The sequence below is a fragment of the Macaca mulatta genome, chromosome 8 (genome assembly GCF_049350105.2).
Source record: "Macaca mulatta isolate MMU2019108-1 chromosome 8, T2T-MMU8v2.0, whole genome shotgun sequence".
NCBI classification, from domain to species: Eukaryota; Metazoa; Chordata; class Mammalia; order Primates; family Cercopithecidae; genus Macaca; species Macaca mulatta.
In genome coordinates this window covers 24,553,839-24,576,938 of record NC_133413.1, presented here as the reverse complement: position 1 = coordinate 24,576,938, position 23,100 = coordinate 24,553,839, and the positions used below count along the sequence as shown (strand labels likewise).

The following is a 23,100-nucleotide window of genomic DNA, read 5'->3' as shown; positions in this document are numbered from 1 at the left end:
AAGGGCAGAAGACACAGAAGAAGAGTTGGACTTTCCGAGGTTCTAGGAGACCTGTGTGTGTTTGAGACCCAGAGGCAGAGGGAACAGGAGGCCGCTGAGGTTGTGAATGAAGGGCTCAAGTGCTAACAGGTGGAGCCAGGTCTGAGAAGGCAGGTGCAGAGAGCACCCAGCACCCAGTCAAGGACACATCAGGTCATTTTATCCTTTGTCCCTGGCTCCTTCAGTGCAAGTAGTCAAAGTGCTAAAATCACTCAGCTGTGTCCCACTCTAGCCCAGGTCCCCAGCCAGGTCATCCGGGGCGCCTCTGGGTGCAACTGGACTGGGTGAAAGGGGAGCGAGGATTGTCAGCATTTCTAACCTTTGCAGTTAGATGGTCAGGTGGTAAAGACACTTGCTATGCAGGACTTCACAGGACTGATCCTCCTAGCAACATAGGGAGATGGACAGAGGGGGATTATCCCCTTGATGACAGACGGGGGTACTGCCCACGGTCACGCTTGGCATAACTGGGAAGTGGGAGAACCAGCCCTGGATGGCAGGTTCCCTGGTTTGCAGTCAGCTACCCTTTCACCTATGTAATTTTGCCTCTGGAATCCCCTGATTCCTGAAAACAGGCCTGTAATGTTGACAGTGGACAGGGGGTATCATTCATTCATTCATGTAAACAGTGGACAGGGGGTGTCATTCATTCATTCATGTATTCGCTGGAGCAGATCCGGATGGAGCTCCACTCTCTGCCCCTCTGCCAGATACTGTTCCGGGAGTGAGAGATACACACAGAACGCATCCCTGCCCTGCCTGTGATGGGCATCTTGCAATAGTGAGAATGTTCATTGTTGTTGTTATTACTTGTCTGTTATACACTTAATGGCTGAGGGAAACTGTAACAGAACGGCCACGTGCTCTGGCGACCGTCTTACTCAGGGCAGCTCCATTAGCAGGATTCCCAGTCTTGATCTTCACTCCCAGGGCTTGTTATCCTCGTGGCCTTCTCTGTCATTCCAGAACTTCCGGCTAGGCCTGAGCCTGCCCCCAGTAGCTTTTAATCAAACAGCACCCTCCCTTACCCAACCCGCCGCCCCCAGTCCAAAGGATCCTGTCGGCAGCTCAGGCGGGCAGGGTGCACGCGCAGCGACTGGGCAGCTGACGTCCGCTGAAAGCTCCCAGTCAAGTGCTGGGGAAACAGGTTCCAGATGTTTCTCAGATCAAATACTGTTTCTTTGAAGAAACTGTGTGGGCTGATCTACCAAGGGGGCACATGGGACCTGAAAGGAGCACTCAGTGGATTTGCATCCTGGGTTTTTTGGGTTTTTTTGTTGTTGTTTTAAGGGCACTGAACAAGCGTCTGTGTGGCACTCTTCACATGTTTGGGATCTGTTCACAGCGGTATGTTGGGAGTGTCAGCAAAGCCTTCTTGGATTTTTAAATAGCTGCCGGCCTTTGTCGGAGCCATTTACAAGGAAGAGCATTTTGAATGCTACAGGGACTTGTTGCCTGCTCTCACCGGGGAAAGAAGGTGGTGGCCTCAAAGGGAGTTTTTAGAAAGGTTTTGCAGATTTTTAGAAGAGCAATATCCTGTGTTATTTGTTAAAACTTGCAGGCTTGTGGGTGAGGGGTGGAGAGGAGGAGGTGGGTGGAGCTCCCAGCCCTGCAGTGGGGAACTGCCACTGGGAGGAGGTGCCCACTGCAGTCCAAAACCCTCACTGCCTGGTGGGGAGGTGAGAACTGCCGGAGGAGGGGGCTGCAGCGGCTGCTGGGAGTTGGGCTGGCAGGGGCAGTTGTCATAGGATCCCAACTTTGAGGGCATCTCTCATTCTTCCAGGGACCAGCACACCCGTGACATGTTGGTCTCATGCTCACAGAGTCCACTAGACCCCAATCGTGGCCATGTGGGTGTCATGGCAGGCAGAGCAAGTATTAGTGTCTCTGTTTTACAGGTGAAGAGACAACAGATCAGGGAAAAATATTTATTTATTTTTAATAGACTTTATGTTTTAGAGCAGTGTTAGGTTCACAGCAAAATTGAACAGATGGTACCGAGAGTTCCCATGTACCCCTGCCCCCACACAGGCACAGCCTCCCCCACCCTCAGCACCCTCCACCAGAACGGTGCATTTGTTCTACTCCACGAACCTACGCTGACACATCACTATCACCCAAATCCATAGCTCACATTAGGGCTTACTCTGGGTGCTGCACCTCCTGTGGGTTTCTACAAATGCATGATGGCATTATAGTATCATACAGAGTAGTTTCATTGCCCTGAAAATCCTCTGTGCTCCGCCTATTCATGCCTCCCTCCGACCTCTGGCAACCACTGGTCTTTTCACTGTCTCTGTAGTTTTGCCTTCTCCAGAATGTCATAAAGTTGGAATCATACAATATGTAGTCTTTTCAAATTAATAGAGAGCCTAGACTACCACCCAGGCCTCCTGACTTCCGTTCCAGCACCTTCTTCGCTATACAAGGGTTCCGTAACCCTGTCCATTTTTGCCAAGCCATTGGGCAGTTGCCCTGGGGCTAAGCTTCCCTTCTGAGAATTGTTCTTCCTTCACTGGGTGTTTCTAGCAAGGCTTCCAGGTGGATGGAGAACTGCCTACTTCTGCCCCTGGTAATACCTTCTGGGTTCTCACCGTTCATTTTCTCGTTTGTCTCTCCAATGAGAACATAAACTCCTCGAGAGCAGAGACCTCTGTGTGCTTGGGAGACCAGCAAGAAAATAGGCAGATCCCATGCAGGGAGATGCGTGCCGTGATATGGAGTGAGTGCAGGAGGCTGGGGGCTTGGTCTCTTGCTAACAATGGGGTAAGCTGTACAATTTTCAAAACACTTTCCCTATCATGACAGTCCTTTTTATTTGTAGCATGTCAGTGCTGTCATTTCACACCCCTTACCTCCAATCAGTCCTGAGAGGTGGGTCAGGCGGGTGTTGATCCCTGTCTGTGATGAGAAACCCAAGGTCCTTAGAGATAAAGCCACTCTCCCAAGATCAGCAGGAGAGCGCAGCTGGGCTGGCTCCGAACCTGGCACCCATCGGCGTGCTGCCTCAGCACCTCATTGGAGCCTCATTACAACCTGGCGGACATTAGTTTGCTCTAAAGTACAGATGTATTGCGTGGAGTGATGAGACTAGAGCCTGGATCCCCTGGCTCTAGCCCTTTCCCCAGCCACTCCAGCCCTCTGTTTACTACATGGTGACATTTGCTGGCCATTCTCCACGTGGCCAGGCTCTGTGCTAACCACTTTATGAACCGTATCACACTTAAGCCTTGCAGCCACCCAGCACAGAAGGCATGAATGCCCTCATTTCACAGATGAAGAAACTGAGGCACAGAAAAATTCCCACTGCTCATGAGCAATAAAGTCAGGATTTGAACCCAGGTCTGTGCAGCCTCCAAAGCTCCTGCCCCTAACCACTCCACAGCACTGCTTCTCAGTGGGCAGAGAGCAAGCTGCAGTACACCCCAAACGTCCTGAGGTATTTCCAGGGACTACTCCAGGCCCAGGGAAGAAGCCAGCCACCTAAGTCGGTACAGAGAAGGAGTGGGTTGTGAGACTTCTCTGGTTCTGTCACCTCCCTTTACAAAAGGGCTAATGGTGGCCCAGCAACATCAAGTGATTGAGCCGAGGGAATGATATGGGGGTATAGTGGTGTGCGCAAATCAGGGACCCTCATTTCTTTACTGCGGGTTAGGTCTGCACTGCTAACCTGAGACTGAGTGAGAAGAAGCCATTACACATTTGAACTCCCAGGTGCTGGCAATGCGGAGGGTTTGTGCCATGGCCCAGTGTAGAGCCGCAGAGGGTGGGGTAGGGAGGAGGACCCTGGACCAACGTCTTAGGTGTGGCTCCCCAGGCCTCGCTGGCGGGTAGGCGGAGATCGCCCTCTATCTCCTGGGGCTGCAATGGAAAGAGCCAACACCAGGGGGAGATAGGTGACCGTCATCCGCCCCAGGAACCTGAGGGCTGGCTGAATGGCTGGGGCCACTGATGCAGGAAGGCATTGCAGAGGGCAGGTCACCCAGGAGTGAAAAAATAGAGGATGCCTGATTTGGGTTGGGTGGGCTCATCTCTCTCTGCAACCCTTCTGCAACCCCTGCCCCGTCTCTCTTGGCCACTTGGTTGTGGAAATGCCCTTCTGCCATTAAAATGGAAATATCCCTGGGATGCAATGCTTTAAACCTCAGCCGCTAACTGGAAGTGCCTTCCAGGGTCAAGCCCCTAGTTAGCTGGGTGGGATGGTCATTTGCAAGAAAAGAAGGCCCAGCACTGAGCGTGCCTCTCACACCTCTCCCTGGATTGAAAAGATTTTAAAAATTGCACTGTCTGTCAGTCCCCTATTCACTTGCAGTTTCCCCTCCCCTCAGGCTTCCTGAGTACGAATACCTAGCAGGAACACGAATTGTTGCCTCTCAGTGCTGCCTTCCTTGGTCCATGGAATACTTGGAGCCCAAGGGGTGAGTTTGAGAAGTGCCAAGGCCCCTGGCTTTGCACAGACCTGAGTTTAAATCCCAGCGCTGTTGCTTGCAGCTTGTGACCTTGGGCAAGTTACTTCCTCACTCTGAGATTCCTTTTCCTCACCTTAAAATGGGTGGAATATCCATTTCAGGGGTGAGAGCCAGTGGTTAATCCTCAGTCCGTATCTTTCTTGACCCGTTAGCAGGATTTCACTGAGTGGGTCACTGCCTCCTCCTAGACAGGATTTTTTTTTTTTTTTTTTTTTTCCCTTGGCCTCCATGACCCACACTCTCTGGACTGACTTTCACTCTTTCTGGCTCTCACTTCAGTGTCTCCTTTTCTCCTTTCTTGTTCCCAACTTCCTCTGCTGGGTGGTCTCATCCAATGTCATGACTTTAAATGTCACCTGCATAACAACGATTTCCTGCTCACATGCATCTGGGGTGTCTGATAAGCACCTCAAATGAAACATGTCCAGCCCCAAGTACCCAGTCATCACTCCCAACCCCAGCCTGCCCCAACCTGCTCCATCTTCAGTCTTGCCCCATCTTGGTCAAGAGCAACTCCAGTCTTCTAGCTGTGCAGGCTGGACATGTTGGAGTCATCAGTATCTCTCTCTCTTTTTTTTTTTTTTTTTTTTTTTGAGACAGGGTCCCACTCTGTCACCCATGCAGGAGTGCAGTGGCACAATCTTGGCTAACTGCAACTTTCTTTCTCTCACCATGCAGCCAATGCACCAGGAAACTACATCCAGAGCTGACCACCTCTCTCATTCACTGTCAGCACCCTGGCCAGGGTCACCATCCTGCCGACCCGGGTCATTGCAACAGCCTCCTAACCCATCTCCCTGCCACCACCTCTGCCTGCCTCAACGCCCAGCATACTCTCAGCCAGGCAGTCAGAGTGAGCCTTTACATCTGCAGCTCAGATCGGTTCAACCTCTGCTCAAAATCCTTCAATTCCTCCTCATTTCACCAGAGTAAGAGCCAAAGTGCTGACAGTGGCTTCCCAGACCTGGTGTGAGCCAGCCCATCACCTCTTCACTTCTCTGACCTCACCTACTAACTGCTCATCACCTCCCTTGCTTACCTCGCTCCTTCCTGTCTCTCTCTCCCTTTTTCTCTCTTTTTTCTTTCTTTTGAGATGGAGTCTCATTCTTTCACCCAGGCTGGAGTGCAGTGGCACGATCTCGACTCTCTGCAACTTCTGCCTCCTGGGTTCAAGCAATTCTATCTCAACCTCCCAAGTAGTGGGGACTACAGGTGTACACCACCACACCTGGCTAATTTTTATATTTTTAGTAAAGACAGGATTTCGCCATGTTGGCCAGGCTGGTCTTGAACTCCTGGCCTCAAGTGATCTGCCCGCTTTGGCCTCCCAAAGTGCTGGGATTACAGGCATGAGCTGTTGTGCCCAGCCTCCTTTCTGTTTCTTGACTGCATGGGGCATGCTCTATAGGGCCTTTGCACTAGGATAGTATCTGCCTGCCTCCCCCGGTCCCGCTCATAGCTTCATAACTCATGTCTTCCTCTCCTTCAAGTCTTTGCTTGAAGGTTACCTTCCAAGGAGGCCTTCCAGATCCCCCAGCTCTGACAGCCCAGAGACCTCTTATCCCTCTTAACTTCTTTCCTTTGCGTTCACCTTCTAACCTTCACCACTTTCCTTTACCACCTTCTAACCTCCATATCGTTTTTTCATTTTTTTTTTTTTTTACATTTTTTGCTTGTTCATTTTATCTATTCTCACCCCCACCCCACAACTAGAATGTAAGCTCCATGAAGGCAGGAATCTTTGTCTGGTTTATTCGCTGGTGCACACCAAGCATTGGAACAGTCTCAGTCACATGGTAGGCACTTAGTAAATATTTGTTGAAAAAATGTTATTAGATGAAGATGACAAGAGATCATGTATGTCAACCTGTCAATGCCAAACTTCGGAAGCATTCAGCAGACGAGGATGATGGTAGTGATGGTGATGGACAGTCGTCTCGGCCACCCGGGTGACTACTGCAGCCTTGCAACATGACAGTCGAGGCAAGGCAGTGGCCAGTGGATGCGGAACTCAAGACAGAGGGCTTATTTATTTATTTAAGGATTTAAGGAGAGAGAAAGGGGAGAGGGAGATTTGCAGGAAATACTTTATCCCTGGTTGAAGAGGAATAAATTACAAGGCTAGACACAGGGCTATGCAGATAGTAGATGCTCAGTAAACCTGTGGGGTGAATGTACAAATCCCTTGCAGAACTGACTTGGCAAACTTGCCAGGCAGCCTTGGTGAGAAGTTTGAAGGCTGGATTGAAATAGGGATGCGGGAAGGCACACTCTCCCGAGGCTGGACAGAGGAGGCAGCCTGCAGTGTCCTCTGCCTGGATGGTGTCCTGAGGTAACACCCTCTGTTCAGCATCACCCCCTCCCACCTGGTACTTGCTGTGTCTAGGGTTCCTGGAGATTGAGGGTTGGGGGTAGGCTGAAGTGAAGACCTGCATCTCTGGAGAGCCCGAGGTTCCTCCACCTCTATAGCATTTCTCCTAGATGAAAACCTGGTATTTGGGGATATGCAATGTCAGCAACTGCCTCAAACTCTTCATCTTGCAAATAGCATGATGGTTAATTTCAGGTTTGGAATTGGATTCCTTGATTTCTAACGTGCTAAGAGTGAAGCAACTTGCCAGCTTTCCATACATCTGGCGCTCCCATCCTCCACCGCCCCCACCTCAGATGGGAAACAGGGCCACGTGAGGTGTACCTTTTTCAGTATGTAATCGTGGAACAGCTATTTCCTCCTCCTCGTTCATCTTTTCCATTCACCAGCAACATCCCAGGGCCCTGTGGAGAGGTGCCTGCCAGGCTGAGACCTGTGAGGTGGGAGCAGCAGGCAGGTTGGGTCCTGCATCTCTTTGGCCACTGCCTCTGACCTGTCCAGGCGGGCTCCTACCTCCGGACCCCTAGAGAAATAAAGGCCAGTCCTTGCCTCTACCTGAAGCCTATGTGGCTTAGAGCAGTGGACAGAAAACCAAGCTGACACAGCCACAAAATAACCAGAACAACAACATTCAAGTAGATACATAGCTGATCTCAGGAGAGAAAAGGTCTGCCTAGGTGTAAAATCAAAGGACAAAGTGATAAAAAGAAAGAGGGATGTGAATTACAGCAACATTTGAAACTTCTGCACTTTAATTGCCATAAATAAAATGAAAACCCCATGACAAACTGAGAGAACATATGTGCCACAAATATGCAAAGCATTATTATCTTTATGCATAAAGGGCTCTTATAAATTAGCAAGAAAAAGATGAATACCCTATTTTTAAAAAAAAAAAATAAAAGGATGTTAATGGGTGATTATAGAAAGAAAAACGTTCATTAAAAATATGGGGGAAGTTCCATTCCATTTACAATGTAAAGAATGTGATTTTAGAAAATAGTCTATAACTTGATTTAAAAATCAACTAAATGACAGTTTGTGTTCTTTTCTTAAAAGAGTATACACTGCAGGCAAAAGTACAAATTGCTTCAACTTTTCTAGATGAATCTGATGATTCAATAATGCCTATCAAAGTCATTAGCATGTCCATTGTGTTTGAGCAGTAATTTTAGTTCTAGGAATTTATTCTAATCTGATTACTTAATCAGAGAAACACACAAAAATTTATGTAAAAGGATGTTCATTGTAGTGTTATTTAAAATAGCAGGAAAGAAAAGAAAATCATCTTAAATGTTCAACAATAGATTGGTTAAATAAAATGTGCTCTATCCATATGAAAAAGTACCATATAGCCATTAAAAAGCATGTTCTCGAAGAATATTTAAGGCTATTGGAAAATCTCACAATGTATTTTTAAGCGAAGGAAGCCAAATGATAAAATAGTCATTTAACAATAGTTCCAATTTTCAAAAATTATATCTTTTATGCATGCAAAAATAAAAAACTAGGCGAATGGAGAATATATCAAAATGTTAACATTGGATCTCCTTGAGTGTTGAGACTAAGGGTGATTTTTATTTTCTCCTTTACACTTGTCTGTAATTTCCATATGTTCTCCAATGAATGTGTATTACTTTAATAAGAAGGAAAAAATGCTGTGGGGGACGGGGGGGCGAATGCTAAGAGGAAAAGGCTTCAGCTACCCAAATGGTCTGAGTGCTGGTTGCTGTGGAAACTGTAACTTTGAATTGCCCAACTTTTTGTGAATTACTTTCCTGCCCTGCAGGGTTAATGCTGGTGCTGGATTCAGCATCATCCAGGCGTGGGCACAGGTCTAGGGGTGATAAAAACGGAAGGACTCTGCTTCTAGCCAAGGTCCACGAGGAAGCCCCGTCAGCCTTATCCTGGCTCCTTCTCCTCTTCCAGGTACGGAGAGCGCTGGGGTCCCACAGCACGTACTGAGGCACAAGCTGTCCCGTGTGCAGATCAGCCAGGGAGCCGAGAAGCAGGCTGCTGTTTCTCTAAGTAAGGTTCCCCCAGCCTCCGTGGAGTATTTGATGTTTCTCATTAATCAGCCTTGCCCCACTCTCAGCCTGGCATCTAAAAATAGGGTCTCAGTCACAGTGTCGGGAGGCAGGGCAAGCAGCTTTAGTTTTCTTTTTGTGACAATGAACAAAGACAGGAACTCAGCTGAGTCCAGGGGCAGCTCACTGAAATTGGGCGTCTAAGCAAAAGTCCCATTCCCAGCTGGAGCCTTGACCATTGGCTCTGTCTTGTCTGCCTGCTCTTTGCCATGCGAGAGCAATGCCTGCCTTGAAGGAGGTCAAGGAGGAAGCCCTGGAAGCAGAGAGGATGGGTACCAGGTAACCCTGGCCGAGTTGCAAGGGCACTTTCCTATGCCTATTCTGGGAGCCTGGATATCTTGCTGCCATTTGCGAATGCTGCTCGGAGCTCTAGGGTGTAGAGAACGGGTTGATTTATAGATCGAGGCAGCTACAAGTTGGAATTTTAAAAAGCAATGTGTCCTTTGAGCAGGAGCCCGGGCTGGGGGCTTTGCAGGCTGTTGCTTTGTCCCAGGGACCAGATGGAACTTGTTTTTCTGCACACTTGGGGGTTTAACCCTTCACGCACTCCCTCCCCTGCGGCCCCATTCAGGAACTGCTGCCTCTGGGGGTAAGGAGAGAGACTCCACGCATTTGAACCTCAGCTGCGTTTCTTAGAAATGCCGCATCTTTCAATCCCCTGCCTTTGCCCAATTATTTTGTTTTATTTGGCACACACTGGCATGTGCCAGACACTGTTCTCAGTGCTTTAGAAATATTAGCTCATTTACTCTTCACAGCCATCATTATCCCCGTTTTATAGATGAGAAAACTGAGGCACACGTTGGTTAAGCAACTTGCCCAAGGTCACACGGTTCGTGAGTGTTGAAGCCAGGATTTGAACACCAGCTGTCTGTTTCCCAAATTTAATCATAACATCATGGTTGGCTCTCACATAACAGATAAATGAGTCCTGCTCTCAACATTTCGGGGTTTCCAGGGTGATTCTTCTTGCTTAAGCTATGGGAGTAGAAGGCTATCAGAGCGAGATGGAATCCAAGTTTCAGGTTGTACCTGAAATACCACTGCCATCTTTTCAGGGCCATCAAGCTATTACAAGGCCCTCCTATTTATGAGGTCTGAGCGGTGTAATGAGAAAGGTCCAAGGTTCAATGCTCACCTCCACCCCACTCCCCCACCCCTACAGCATGTGGGAATGCAAGGCTATACTGCAGGATCTGGGATCCCTAAGTTTGGAAAACTGTTCTCCTGGAAAAGTTCCTGGTGTATCCAATGCCTTTACCCTCTAGTAGGGCTTCTGGGACCTTCCTTTTGACAAACTCCCTTGATTATTTATGTAGCAGAACCCTCAGGGTTCTTTGATCCTCTGTGACGTGTTGGAAACTTAACTCCTCCTGGGCAGAAGCTGTTTCTGACCCTAGGGAAGTTTGCAGAGACAAGAGCTGGACAGAGACCAGAGCTGAGATCTCAGCATTCACCGGGCCTGGGGCTGATGACAGAGCTGAGGCTAGAGTCCAGGTGTCCAGGCCACCCAGGCTGTGCAGGAGGGAGAGGTCGCCTGGGGAGAGGCTAACCAGGCATCAGATCCTACATGAAGCAACGTGGGGCTTGTCATATCCTCACCAAGGTCTCATGGACACATGAGAGCACTCTATCTGCCTCATGCCATAAGACTACCAGGGCATCCAGGGAACTTGGCGTGGTCTATGATGGAAATGACATGGGGGTTGGAGTTAGGACGTAGATTTTTTTAAATTTATGTAAGTTTCTTTCTTTCTTTCTTTCTTTCTTTCTTTCTTTCTTTCTTTCTTTCTTTCTTTCTTTCTTTTTGAGATGGAGTTTCGCTCTTGTTGCCCAGGCTGGAGTGTGATGGTGAGTTCTCGGCTCACTGCAACCTCCACCTCCCAGGTCCAAGCAATTCTCCTGCCTCAGCCTCCCAAGTAGCTAGGATTTCAGACATGTGCCACCATGCCTGGCTAATTTTTGTATTTTTTAGTAGAGACGGGGTTTCTCCATGTTGGTCAGGCTGGTCTCAAGCAACTGACTTCAGGTGATCCACCTGCCTCAGCCTCCCAAAGTGCTGGGATTACAGGCATGAGCCACCGCGCGTGGCTAAAATTTACGTAGGTTTTTAAAATTAAAAATGGCAATGCAGTAATGCCACACTTGGGAATGAGCTGTTCTTTCCAAGCTCATCTTCTGGATAGCTGACCCTGGCTCATTCATGTACTCAATCTTATTTGAATCATTTGTAATGGCAGTCTTTCTAAAACACGACACATGGCCATGGCTTCTTAAACAGAGTCTAGTGAACATGATTTAACCTTTGTTAAATGATGCAGTGTCATCATTGTAAACATCTGTCACAGAACAGTGCCCTCGCTAAGTAAAAGTATTTCTTTTCAACAGTGGCCGGAGTTGTTGACTTGTATCCTCACCGGGGTTCTGTCATTGTGCTCCTACACAGCCTGCAAATCCCCTAGCCTGGGATCCTTTGAGCAGGTTTGGCCTTGCCCTGGAGAGGAGGTTGCCCTAGTTCTCAATCATCTATGACAGGGAATTAGAACTCTGGAGGTTGCCTTAGTCGAACTGCACAGTGTGGAGAGTGGGTGGGCAGTATTAAAGATGACTTTAGGTGGACCAGGAGGGGCTACGTCCCTCCCCAGAGGTTAGAAGCTGAAGATCAACATGACACAGTCCCTGCAGGACCGACCCTAGGTAGTTCCAAGACAGCAGAGAGAGCCAACCTCACAACTGAATCCCCGAGGCCTAGGACTGTGCTGACACAAGACAGAGTCCCGATCCATCTTCATTGATCATGTCTATAATAAGTCAACAGCGATTTTGCACCAGACCATCTATTTCATGTCACTGTCTTCTTTTGCTTCCATCTTGCTGCCTGCAAGTCTTCAGTGAATACTCTGTCATTTCACCAGCCGCCCCTCCCAATGTGAAGATTCTTTTTCTGGAGCCAGGCCTGCCCGCGGAATATAGGTTTTGTTTTATGTTCATAAGGAAGGCAGAACTTTTCTTAGATCATGCGCAGTGATATCTGTGAGGACCAAGGAAATGTGTAGGGCTATTTGCTTCTACACAAAACCACACCAAACTGCTAAAATTATTTTTAAGCACTTTATCATCCTCCTGTCATCTGTCACTTCTTGCTGCTGTCAAGGATGACTAGTGTCCTTATGGTCCTTCTGATGTGTGGTGGTGTGGGCAACCTGAGAGCTGACTATGTCAGAATTATGTCTAAACTAAGAGTAAATAGGCTTAGAATGAGGATGTGAAGCAAGTGCCTGAGTTGTAGCCTGTGAGCCCTGTGACACATATAAAATGGCTTCTGGTGTATTTTTCAGAGGTGGGGCCAGGAAATCAGCATAGGATAGACAGATCTGAGTTCAGATCCGAGTTCTGTATCCATCTAGCTTAAGTGTCTCAACCTCTTAGGCTTAGTTCTTTCATCTGTAAAAGTAAATAAGATAATATCTTTTTTTTTTTTTTTTTTTTTTTTTTTTTGAGACAGAGACAGAGTCTCCCTCCATTACCCAGGCCGGAGTACCGTGGCGTGATCTTGGCTCACTGCAACCTCCGTCTCCTGGGCTCAAGTGATTCTGATGCCTCAGCCTCCCAAGTAGCTGGGATTACAGGCGCCCGCCATGATGCCTGCCTAATTTTTGTATTTTTAGTAGAGACAGGGTTTCACCATGTTGGCCGGGCTGGTCTTGAACCCCTGGCCTCAAGTGATCCACCCACCTCAGCCTCCCAAAGTGCTGAGATTACAGGTGTGAGCCTATCTTTGTAATGGAGTACCAAGAGGATCAAAAGAGAAAAAGTACTTGAAGGAACCAATTAGCATACATGGAGCTCTTTCTGTAGTAGGCGCTCACTAAAGTTGTCTCACACCCCTCCCCGACTCTTTCCCATTCTCAGCTGTGCTGTGGGGTGCATGACCTCCTGATAAGTCATTCTCACCGTGCCTTACATTTAGAGAGCCTGTCACGTTTCCGACTCCTTAGCTTTGTCTCATGGTAGTCCTGTGGGCTTGGTGCAGTAGGTGTCCTGCTCCTCAGTTTGCAGACAAGAAAGTTGAAGCATAGATAAGGCTCTTGCCCGAGGTCATGCAGGCAGGTGGTGATAGAGCCCAAACCACAAGCCAGGTCTCCTCCTTGTTTTTGAGATTTCTCTGTGCTATGCTCCTCTCGTTGTCACTAACCTTGACCGCGGGTGAGAAGGTTAACCTCTCCACGTTCTTGATCTCCTCATGTGTAACATGGGCAGATTAAACATTCCTGGTCATCCCTGCTGTCCCAGGGTTCTTAGGTGGCTCAGGTGACATAATGCCCACAAAAGCTCTTTGAAAAATGAAAAGCAGTGCACTCACGAATTCTGCGATTTCTCTGCAATATTTTAATTTCCTTTCTAGCACTGAGCAGATGAGATGCCTTGCACCCTCTTCTCTCGTCTTTGCACCCTCTTCTCTCATCTCCTCACCCTGGCTAGGGGAAAAGTAGCCAGGAGTCATAGCCACTTTGCTGAGATGAGAGGCACCACCGCCAGGTGCTGCTCAGCAGACACCACGGTAACAGGGTGAGTCGCAGGTTCCAGAAGCCCAGGATCAGGCTTGAGAAGCAGGGTGCACCTAAAGAACCTCCCAGAATAGAATGCTAACAAACACTTCTTTTTCCCCTGCAAAAGCAGGTTCCTTGTCATGTGTGGCTTTTCAGAATTAATGATTTTGAAGGCTCATCTCCCTCATGGAAGCTCTTTGGGACCCTCAGGGACACGAGAGCCATTCTCTCTGCCTTTCCATGGGCCAAGGCTCTACAGAAAGGAGCTGGCACTTGCCTGCAGAGCCTTGGGTTGGGAAAGGGGCAATGATGGCCAAATGCCCCCGGCAGCCCTTGGCTCCCTGAGTCTGTGTGCAGCCTGCATAGGGCAGCTTTTCTACCTCCAGAGAGCTGGGCTAGCAGGGCTATATTCTTTGTGTATCATCATCATTTAATCTTCCCAACAATGCTTTGAGGTAGGTACTGCTACTTCCCCCATTTTCCAGATGAAGAAGCAGGTGTGTGTAGCTTGCCCTGGGTCCTAGCTCTCGAACTTCAGAGGCTGTGAATGAACCACTGTGCTGTACCGCCTGTCTGGGACAATGGACTTTATTTAGCCAAGCCACACCTCCTTGGAGCTGTCCACAGCAGGGACTAGCAAAGGGATACTGAGACTCAGTTTCCTTGCCAGGCCTAGTTTACAGGGTGGGGCCCGTCCCTCTCTGCCTTCCTGAACTTCTCCCTCCCGGGCAGTAAGGGGGCCTCCCCAGGGCCCAGCCCCTCCAAATTCACCCCTTTGTTATCCCATAACCTGCCCAGCCCCTCAGCCTGGATTTCAACCACACATTTTCTGTTACAAGCAGTATCTCCTCTATGCCAGACCATCGAGAAGGACGTACTAACTCCAGAGGATAAAGAAAGGGACAAAGAGGAGCTAACAGCCAAGGGGCCACCTCTAGCTTTCACCTAGGGGTGCAGGGCATGAGGGGAACATTCCCTCGGGCATGAATGTCTGTGGTTATCTTTCTAAACTTACTGCAAACCAGAGCTTGGAGCACTTTGATTGAGAACCTGCCACTGATGGCAGATTAGATTGAGCCGCTGATGGCTGGCTGGGAGGATTGAGTGACCATTTTCTGTAATGGTGTCTTAGCTTGGGCTTCCATAACAAAATACCATAGACTGGATGGCTTTTGTTTGTTTGTTTGTTTGAGGTGGAGTCTACCTCTGTCGCCCAGGCTGGAGTGCAGCGGTGTGATCTAGGCTCACTGCAACTTCCGCCTTCCAGGTCCAAGCGATTCTTCCACCTCAGCCTTGCAAGTAGCTGGGATTACAGGCACCCACCACCATGCCTGGCTAATTTTTGTATTTTTAGTTGAAACAGGGTTTCACCATGTTGGCCAAGCCAGTCTTAAACTCCTGGCCTCAGGTGATCCACCCACCTCAGCTTCCCAAAGTGCTGGGATTACAGGCGTGAGCCAACACGCCCGGCCAACTGGGTGGCTTTAACAACAGAAGTTTATTTTCTCACTCTTCTGGAAGCTGGAATTATGAGATCAAGGTGCCAGAAGATTCAGTTTTTGATGAGGGCTCCCTCCATGACTTGAAAACGGCTACCTTCTCACTGTGTCCTGACATGGTGGAGGCTGAGAGTGAGCTCTCTGGGGTCTTTTCTTATAGGGGTAGTGATCCCATCGTGAAGGCCCCACCCTCATGACCCAATCACCTCCAGAGGCCCCACCTCCAAATACCATCACACTGGGGGTTAGGACTTCAACATAGGCATTTTGGGAGACACAGTTCATTTCATAGCACATGAGAAGGGCTGAGGGAAGAGCAAGTTGAGGAGATGAGTACAAGAGCTCAGGGCCTCTGATCTGGACATGGTGAGGGTGTGAGTCCAGGGAGAGATGTGAAGTATTTTTTTAATGAGTTTGATGTTTAAAAGAAACATCTGGACTGGAGATAGAAATGGTTTTGAAACTCACCTCTCCAAGCCAGTTTACTCAACTATAAAATGGAATTAGTAATACCCATCTCATACGTTTGTTGTAAGGCTTGAACAAGGAAAGCAAAATACTCAGTGGTGTTTTTACACGTACCAAAACCAGAGAGCTAGGTCTTAAGAGTCAAATGGCAGAGATAAGCCTGAGTAAGGCTATGAAAGGGTTTGTTTTTGGTGCCTCAATACTCTAATCGTGTGTCCTTTCCCACAGCTCTCTTCCCCTTTGACAGGCAGTATCTTCATTCTCCTCTACCTCCCCTCCTCCATGCATATCTGGGCTTCTGAATACATCACATCCCGTGCAGTGCAGTGACTGATAGCAGCTTACAATGTGATCTGTCCCCAGGGACTTTGCATGATAAGATTCTGAACAGTCTTACATTTAAAGAAGATGGAAGAGGAGGAGAAGAAAAGGGGCTGTATCTTCTCAATTAGCAGAAAAAGCAGGTTTTTACTCAATTTTGAACATTTCTCCTATGCTTCAAAAAATCTTTCCCACATCTCAATGTCTACACTAAGCCGTAGTATATTTGGATTATATACATACACACACACACACACACACACACACGTGTATATGTATAACACACAAATATATATAGATAGGTATAGGTATATTATCCATTTTAGATTTAGTTATATATAATATCTAAATATGTTATATATAAAAATATCCAAATATACCATATATATTATATATATTAGAGATGAAGAGAGAGAGAAACTATCATGTACATCAATACACATTGAGAACTAGTGAGTTAAAGGGAAGAGACACTAATTGTGGATTTTAAGGCATCATATAGCAGGTGGTGACATAATTGAGGCACCTGACACCTTCAAAATTCTGCCTTATCATAAGTTGTCACCTTGCAATCTCTGTGTAATGCTGGTTCCACCAAGGACTGAATGAGGCATTGGGAGAGTCTGTGTCACTCCTGAACCTCAGCTTGAACAATAATAAAGAGGCCAAGGACTGGTGGGGGAAGTGAGAAATGAAATAGGTAATGTGGTTCTCCAGGTCCCCAGAACCAGAAATCGCTGAACCAGAAACACAAGATGTCAGGAAAGTGAGAGTAGGAGTGTGCCTGAGTGAGCCCTAGAAACCCCTAGCAGGAGGGATGGGAGGTACCCCATCATTGGGATGAGGAGGGGAGATCAGAGAAGACTCCCCTTAGCCTGAGGATGGCTCTGAGCAAGCAGGTTGGAGCCTGGATAATACCCTCACTGAACACTGCAACCATCGGTTAAAGGAGCCATTGGAGTAAGAGTTGATAGGTCAGCAGGAGCAAAACTCAGTCATTCCTGATTAATTGGTATTACCCTGGCCTATGTATTGCTCTAGTTCAGATCTTCATCAGATCATACTCCAGCTATGACAGTGATTGTCCAAGCTTCACTCCCTATCTCTCCTCCCAGATTAGCACATCTTCTTCTGGGTTCCCACGTCATTCTAGGTTTCAGTGGCACTTGTCTCACTTGATGCCAGGATGTGGGATTTGGGAACATGTTTCATCTCTCCAACCACATTACCAGCAACTTTCAGGCAACTGTCTGATGCCACACAGCAAATCTGCCCCAGGGCAGGGGGGGCACTAGGTAGGCAGTAACTGGGAGCACAGGCAGAGAGACTGGCATGAAGAAACTTGCCCATGGGAAGCAAGGCCAGTGCCACCTAGGCTGGGTTCAAGGATGGGTCTCATCCCCTTGGAGGTAATGTGCCCCAAAAAGCAGAACTTCCAACAAACTTGGAAAACTAGACAGGTTACTGAAACAGGAACTTAAGCTTCTCAGCAAATTAGACATAACAGATGTAAACTGGAAAAATCAGTGAACTTAAAGATAGAGCAACAGAAATTATCTAAAGAAATATAAAGAGAGAAAAGAAGGCTGGGGGACAAAACAGAGCACCCAAGAATTGTGGGACAACGTAAAATGGTCTAGCATATGTATAGTGGGGATCTCATTAAGAAAAGAGAGCAGAGTAGAAGAACTATTTGAAGAGATAAGGCCAAGAATGTCTTAAAGAAAGGCAACATACCACAGATCCAAGATACTCAGAGAACCTTAATCAGAATTTTTTTTTAAATCCGACCAGATATATCATGATCAAACTGCTAAAAACCAAAGATAAACTCCGAAGACAACCAAGGAAAAAAGAATGCTGGCATCCCCCTCACCAAAACATGTCTAAATGCTCATGAAGGAACTATGTTCTCATGGGACAGAGTGAAGGAGGGCATGTGGGGAACACATGTGTAAGCCCATCCCAACATTATTATACCTCTCCAGGTATTAAGATTCCTTGCTTTACATCAAGGAATTTCTGTCACCTTAGCTTTATTTAGTATAGGATGCCATTGAGTTCAGGTTTCATTTCAGATAACCCACTGAGTGAACAGAACCATACCTAGATGATCCAGCCAGTACTTTGGATCCAGAATCCATATTGATCAATATGGCCCAATTGAAAATGATCTTCTTTCCTCTGTGATCAGCACCTTACTATATATTTCTCAGATTTCTGCCAATAAATATTTAAAAACAAATGGCACCTACTTTGGTGTGAAAGTCCACTGTTTCAGAATCAGACTTCGTGCTTGTCTCCCTTGGCTGTGCTGAAATCTGATTCTAGAATAGGTCAGGAGCAGCCAGGCATGGTAAATGTGGACATCAGGGAGAATCAGGATTCTCTTGCAAGACAGGACCTGGGGAGAAGGGGCAGCTTCTGCTGGAAAGGGAGCTCAGCAGGGTCTAAGTCTCAGTTATCTGAATTCAGCATCCCAATTCACAGGGTTCCATCTTTCCCAGTCAAAACCCTCTCCTGTAAGAGACCTGATGAGGCTGTGAACTTAACTTAGGTTTAATTCAACAACCTGCTGAGCCAGACTCCACTTCTGATTTCAGTTTTGTTGGCCCTGAAACTACAAACCATGGGAGATTCTTTCAGGATAGTCCTAACTGTTCCCTGCTCTTCTGATTGAGGCTTGAGACAAGAATTTTTACTTATTTTATTTTATTATTTTATTTTATTTTATTCTGGAGACAGAGTCTCACTCTGTTGCTCAAGCTGGAGTGCAGTGGCACGATTATGGTTCACTGCAGGCTTCACCTCCTGGAATCAAGCAATCCTCCCACCTCAGCCTCCTGAGTAGCTGGGACCACAGGCACATGCCACTATGCTTTGCTTTTTTTTTCTTTGTAGAGATGGGGTCTCGTCATGTTGCCTGGGCTGGTCTCGAACTCCTGGGCTGAAGCCATCCATCTGCCTTGGCTTCCCAAAGTGCTGGGATTATAGATGTGAGCCACTATGCCTGGCTGTGCCAAGAATTTAAACCTCAAGCTTCTAACTATTTTTATTTACTTTTCCCACTTCTGGCAGAAGAAGTCATCTTATTCCAACATCTTTATATTCATCATTCTGACATAATCATCTATCGTGCAACTCCACCAAACTCTTATCTTCAATGGGGACTTTGTTCTAGGTAATCACACTTGATAATCAAGATTATTTTGCTACTATATGCCACAGGCTGCCAGTGACACATTTACTAATGGTAACCTGTGCTCTCATCTTCACTGGTTTTAAGCAATTTGGTTGTGATATGTTTGGTATAGTTTCCTCATGTCTCTTGTGCTTGGCATTTCTTTGCTTGGGCTTCTGGGATCTGTGGGTTTACAGTTTTCATCAAATTTAGATATTTTTCTGCCATTATTTCTTCCAATAATTTTTCTAATATTCCCTAAAAGGGAATTTTAGGGACTCCGATTGCATGTATATTTGGCTACTTGAAGATGTCCCACAGCTCACTGATATGCTATTCTAGTGGGGTTTTTTTTCCGTCTTTTTTCTCTGTGTGTTTTATTTTGAATAGTTTCTATTGCTGTGTGTTCAAGTTCGCTAATATCTTATTCTGTATAGTTAACCTTTTGTTAAATCTCATCCAGTGTATTCTTCATCATAGACAATGAAATTGTTATCTCTCCAAATCTGAATTGGGTCTTTAAAAATATTTTCTATGTCTCTGGGAATATGTAAGCCTTCCCCTACCCTCTTGAACATATGCAATATAGTTATAACTGTTTTAATATATTTGTGTATGAATTCTATTATCTGTATCATTTCCCAGTCTATTTCAATTGATTGCCTTTTGTCCTTGTTATGGTTTCTATTTTCCTGCTTCTTTACATGTCTAGTAATTTTTTTTAGGTGCCAGACATTGTGAATTTTTACTTCATTAGGTGTGAAATGTCATTATAATCTCATAAATATTTTTGAGCTGTGATCTGGCATGTGGTTAGGTTCATTGAAAGCAGTCTGATCCTTCTCAAGCTTGCTTTTAAACTTTGGTAAATAGGACACGAGCAGCCTTTTTCTAGGGGTGATTTTGCCCCACTGCTGAATACGCTCCCTGCTGTCCCAGGAATTCTGAAGCTTTTTTACTGTGCCTGGTGAAAATACAAGTTTATTCTCAGCCTTGTGTGAGCCCTATAGACTTTACCCTCTGTTTCTTTCGGGAAATTATTTCCTTGGACTCAGTTTCCTCACATGCACATGCTGATCTGTACTCAACTGAAGACTCAAGGAGGACCTTCTGCAATTTCCACAGTTCTGTCCCTGCACAGCTGTCTCTACCCTGTGAATTGTGAGCACCTTAACCTCCTTTGACTTGAGATCTATCTCCTCAACTCAGGGTGACTGCCAGGTTCCCTGGGTTCCCTCTCTCTCTGTACTGCTGCCTAGAAACTCCATCAGGCATTAAGTTGGGTTGATTGTAAGATCTTCCTCATTTGTTTTCCCTCTTTTGCTGATTACTGCCCCACACTGCCTGAAGTTCAAAATCTGGAAACCATTGTTTCACATATTTTGTTCAGTGTTTTCGTTGTTTCGGGTGGTAGAGTGAATCTGGTTCCTGATGTTCTATCTTGGCTGGAACCAAAAGATCTTTACCTGTCTTCAAATCCAACCAGACAGATAACCAACCCCAAACATGAGGCTCTGTAGCCTACAACCTCTTCTAGTTCCAAAACATGATGTCAGTCCGTGTTTACTTGGAGAAAATGGAAACGATACTCTAGCTTTTTTAAAGCAGAAAACTAGTTAATATAGAAAATTGTTAGATGCGCTGAGAAGTGGGCTGTAGCTTAGGCCTCCAGGAATTATTCCACCAGGAATGAAGTCAACAAACTCGCCTACCAGAGGTATGTATGGCGTTTTAGTTTTGCAAGATGAAAAGCATTATGGAGATGGATGGTGGTGACGTTACACAACAGTGTGAGTGGACTTCGCACTACTGAATTATACACTTAAAAATGGTTAAGATGGTAGATTTTAAATTATGTATATCATGCCATGATTTTTAAAACAATTCATGCATGTCATTTAAAAATAATTTAGAAAAGATATTACTTAGAAAACTATTCAGATATTTTAGCATTAAATAGGCTGACTACTGAAGTTTTATTTCTCACAACTTGGCTTAATGAAGTGTGACTCTTAGTCCCTCTACTTCCTCCTTCCCTGGTTTCTTAAGCTGAGAAGGAGGGTGTGGCCCATGGTGAGAGGATGATGAGGAAGGGTCAGAAGACCCTGTTATAATCCCAGCTCCATTCCTCCTCTGCTGTCTGAGGCGGGCCCACCTAAGTGGGCTTCACTAAGGGCTTAAACTGTCTCTCTGAGACTTCTCCATAAATAAATGGAACATTTGCCCACAGGACCCTGAATGTTGCATCAGGAGCTTCCCGTTGTGTGCTAGAGACAGTACTATGCCTAACCGTATTGTCATCCCCACACCCAGACTCCTCCTTCCCCCAAACAGCTTTACCTTCTGGGTGGAATGAATCACACCAGCCCAAGAGGCCAAAATTAGCACTTTTTGGATTTGTTACTTGGGTTTCACTGGAGGGAAGTGAGGATGTGGGAGACAGCAGGCGAGGTAGGACAGAGGGCAAGAGGAGCCTGGCTCCATGGCTTCCACCCCACCTACTTCCCTGGCCTCTTCCTATGTGTGAGCCGCTTATACTTTCTTTGCCTTGGCTGCCGTGTAACCATTCATTCATTCATTCATTCATTCATTCATTCATCTGGCAAGTGCATACTGAAGAAATATATAACAGAGCTGACTTTTGTTGGACATCTGGTAATTTGTCAAGGTCATTATGCTGCATATGTTATCCTATTTAATAAGATGGGAAGGGCCAGGAGCAGTGGCTCACACCTGTAATCCCAGCACTTTGGGAGGCTGAGGTGGGCAGATCACGAGGTTAGGGGTTCAAGACCAGCCTGGCCAACATGGTAAAACCCCATCTCTACTAAAGATACAAAAAATTAGCCGGATGTGGTAGTGCAGGCCTGTAATCTCAGCTACTCAGGAGGCTGAGGCAGGAGAATCACTTGAACCTGGGGAGGCAGAGGTTGCAGTGAGCTGAGATTGCTCCATTGCATTCCAGCCTGGGTGACAGGGTGAGACCCTGTCTCAAAAAGAGGGAAGATATTGAGGAAAGAACTTTATTCCCAAGTTACTAGTGAGGTTCAAGAAGGTAAAGTAACTTGCTTAAGATCAAGCATGCTTGCTAGTAAATGTCAGGATTCAAACCCATGTTGTCTTATTTCAAACTCTGTCCACCACACTGCCCTGCTACCTGCCACCTGCCAGGCGGCCTCTGAACATAGTGACCTCTAGACACTCTCTGTCTGGTGGACAACACAGTATGATGTGGCAAGTGCCACTACAAAAGTGTGCCCCACAGTGCTGCTGGGGCAGAGAGGGGAAGCTGGGAGTTTGAAAGATAAGGCTAATAATACCTTCCCCATGTAAACAATGGAGAATGCACCAGATTTCACCTTGGGGTCTTTCCAGCTCTGAAATTTGTAAGTCTATGACTTGAGGTTGCTTACTGACATAAAGTTCCTAAAATTCTAGAGAACTGCTGCCCAAAGTGAGGTCCATGGACCAGCAGCATCGGTATTCCCTGGCCACTCGTTAGAGATGTGCCACTGCAGGCCCCATCCAGACCTACTGAACTGATGTCTGCATCTTAGTGAAAGTCCCAGACTCTTGAGTGTTCATTACTGCAGTTTCTCTCTTGGATGTTCTCTTGCCTTTCACCTTCGGCCCCTGGATTTCCTGGAGCACAATCGTTGCTGGGTCCCCAGGGGAGGAAGCTACCTCTTCTCCATCACCTATCTCCTTCCAGGGCCCTCCATCTCTGTGCCTGTTGAGAGTGGTAAGTACTGGCTCATGTTCTCCTCACTCCTATGAAGGAGTGTGAGGTCTTCCAGGTAACATCTGGTGGTGCTCAGCGGCTTGCTCAGAAACCTCAATATCGCTTGGCTCAACCAAAAATAAATTGGAAAAGAAAATTGAACATTGCATCAATTTGGAGCAAGTTTATAAATTCTGCAGCTAAGCAATACCAATAGAAAATGATAGATGGTCACCGAGCAGGGCATCCCTGCAGTGATGTATAGTCACATTAGATGAAATACCGTATTACATGATTCTGCTTTATTACCAGTGTTGGTGGCAGACAGAAAAACAGATTACACTTGAGTTCAAATCAATAGGAACTTTATTTACTGGCCTTTTAAAAACATATT

The 23,100-nt window shown here is 46.6% G+C and overlaps 1 protein-coding gene and 1 long non-coding RNA gene across 5 annotated transcripts in view; both read left to right on the top strand.

Annotated features, from left to right (window-relative positions):
• Positions 1 to 23,100, top strand: part of PEBP4 (phosphatidylethanolamine binding protein 4) — a 228,894-nt gene that overhangs the window by 31,666 nt on the left and 174,128 nt on the right.
• On the top strand, positions 5,378 to 22,850 carry LOC144330745 (uncharacterized). The gene is made up of 2 exons (XR_013397166.1): positions 5,378 to 5,636; positions 21,963 to 22,850. It is a non-coding gene; the product is annotated as an uncharacterized LOC144330745 (long non-coding RNA).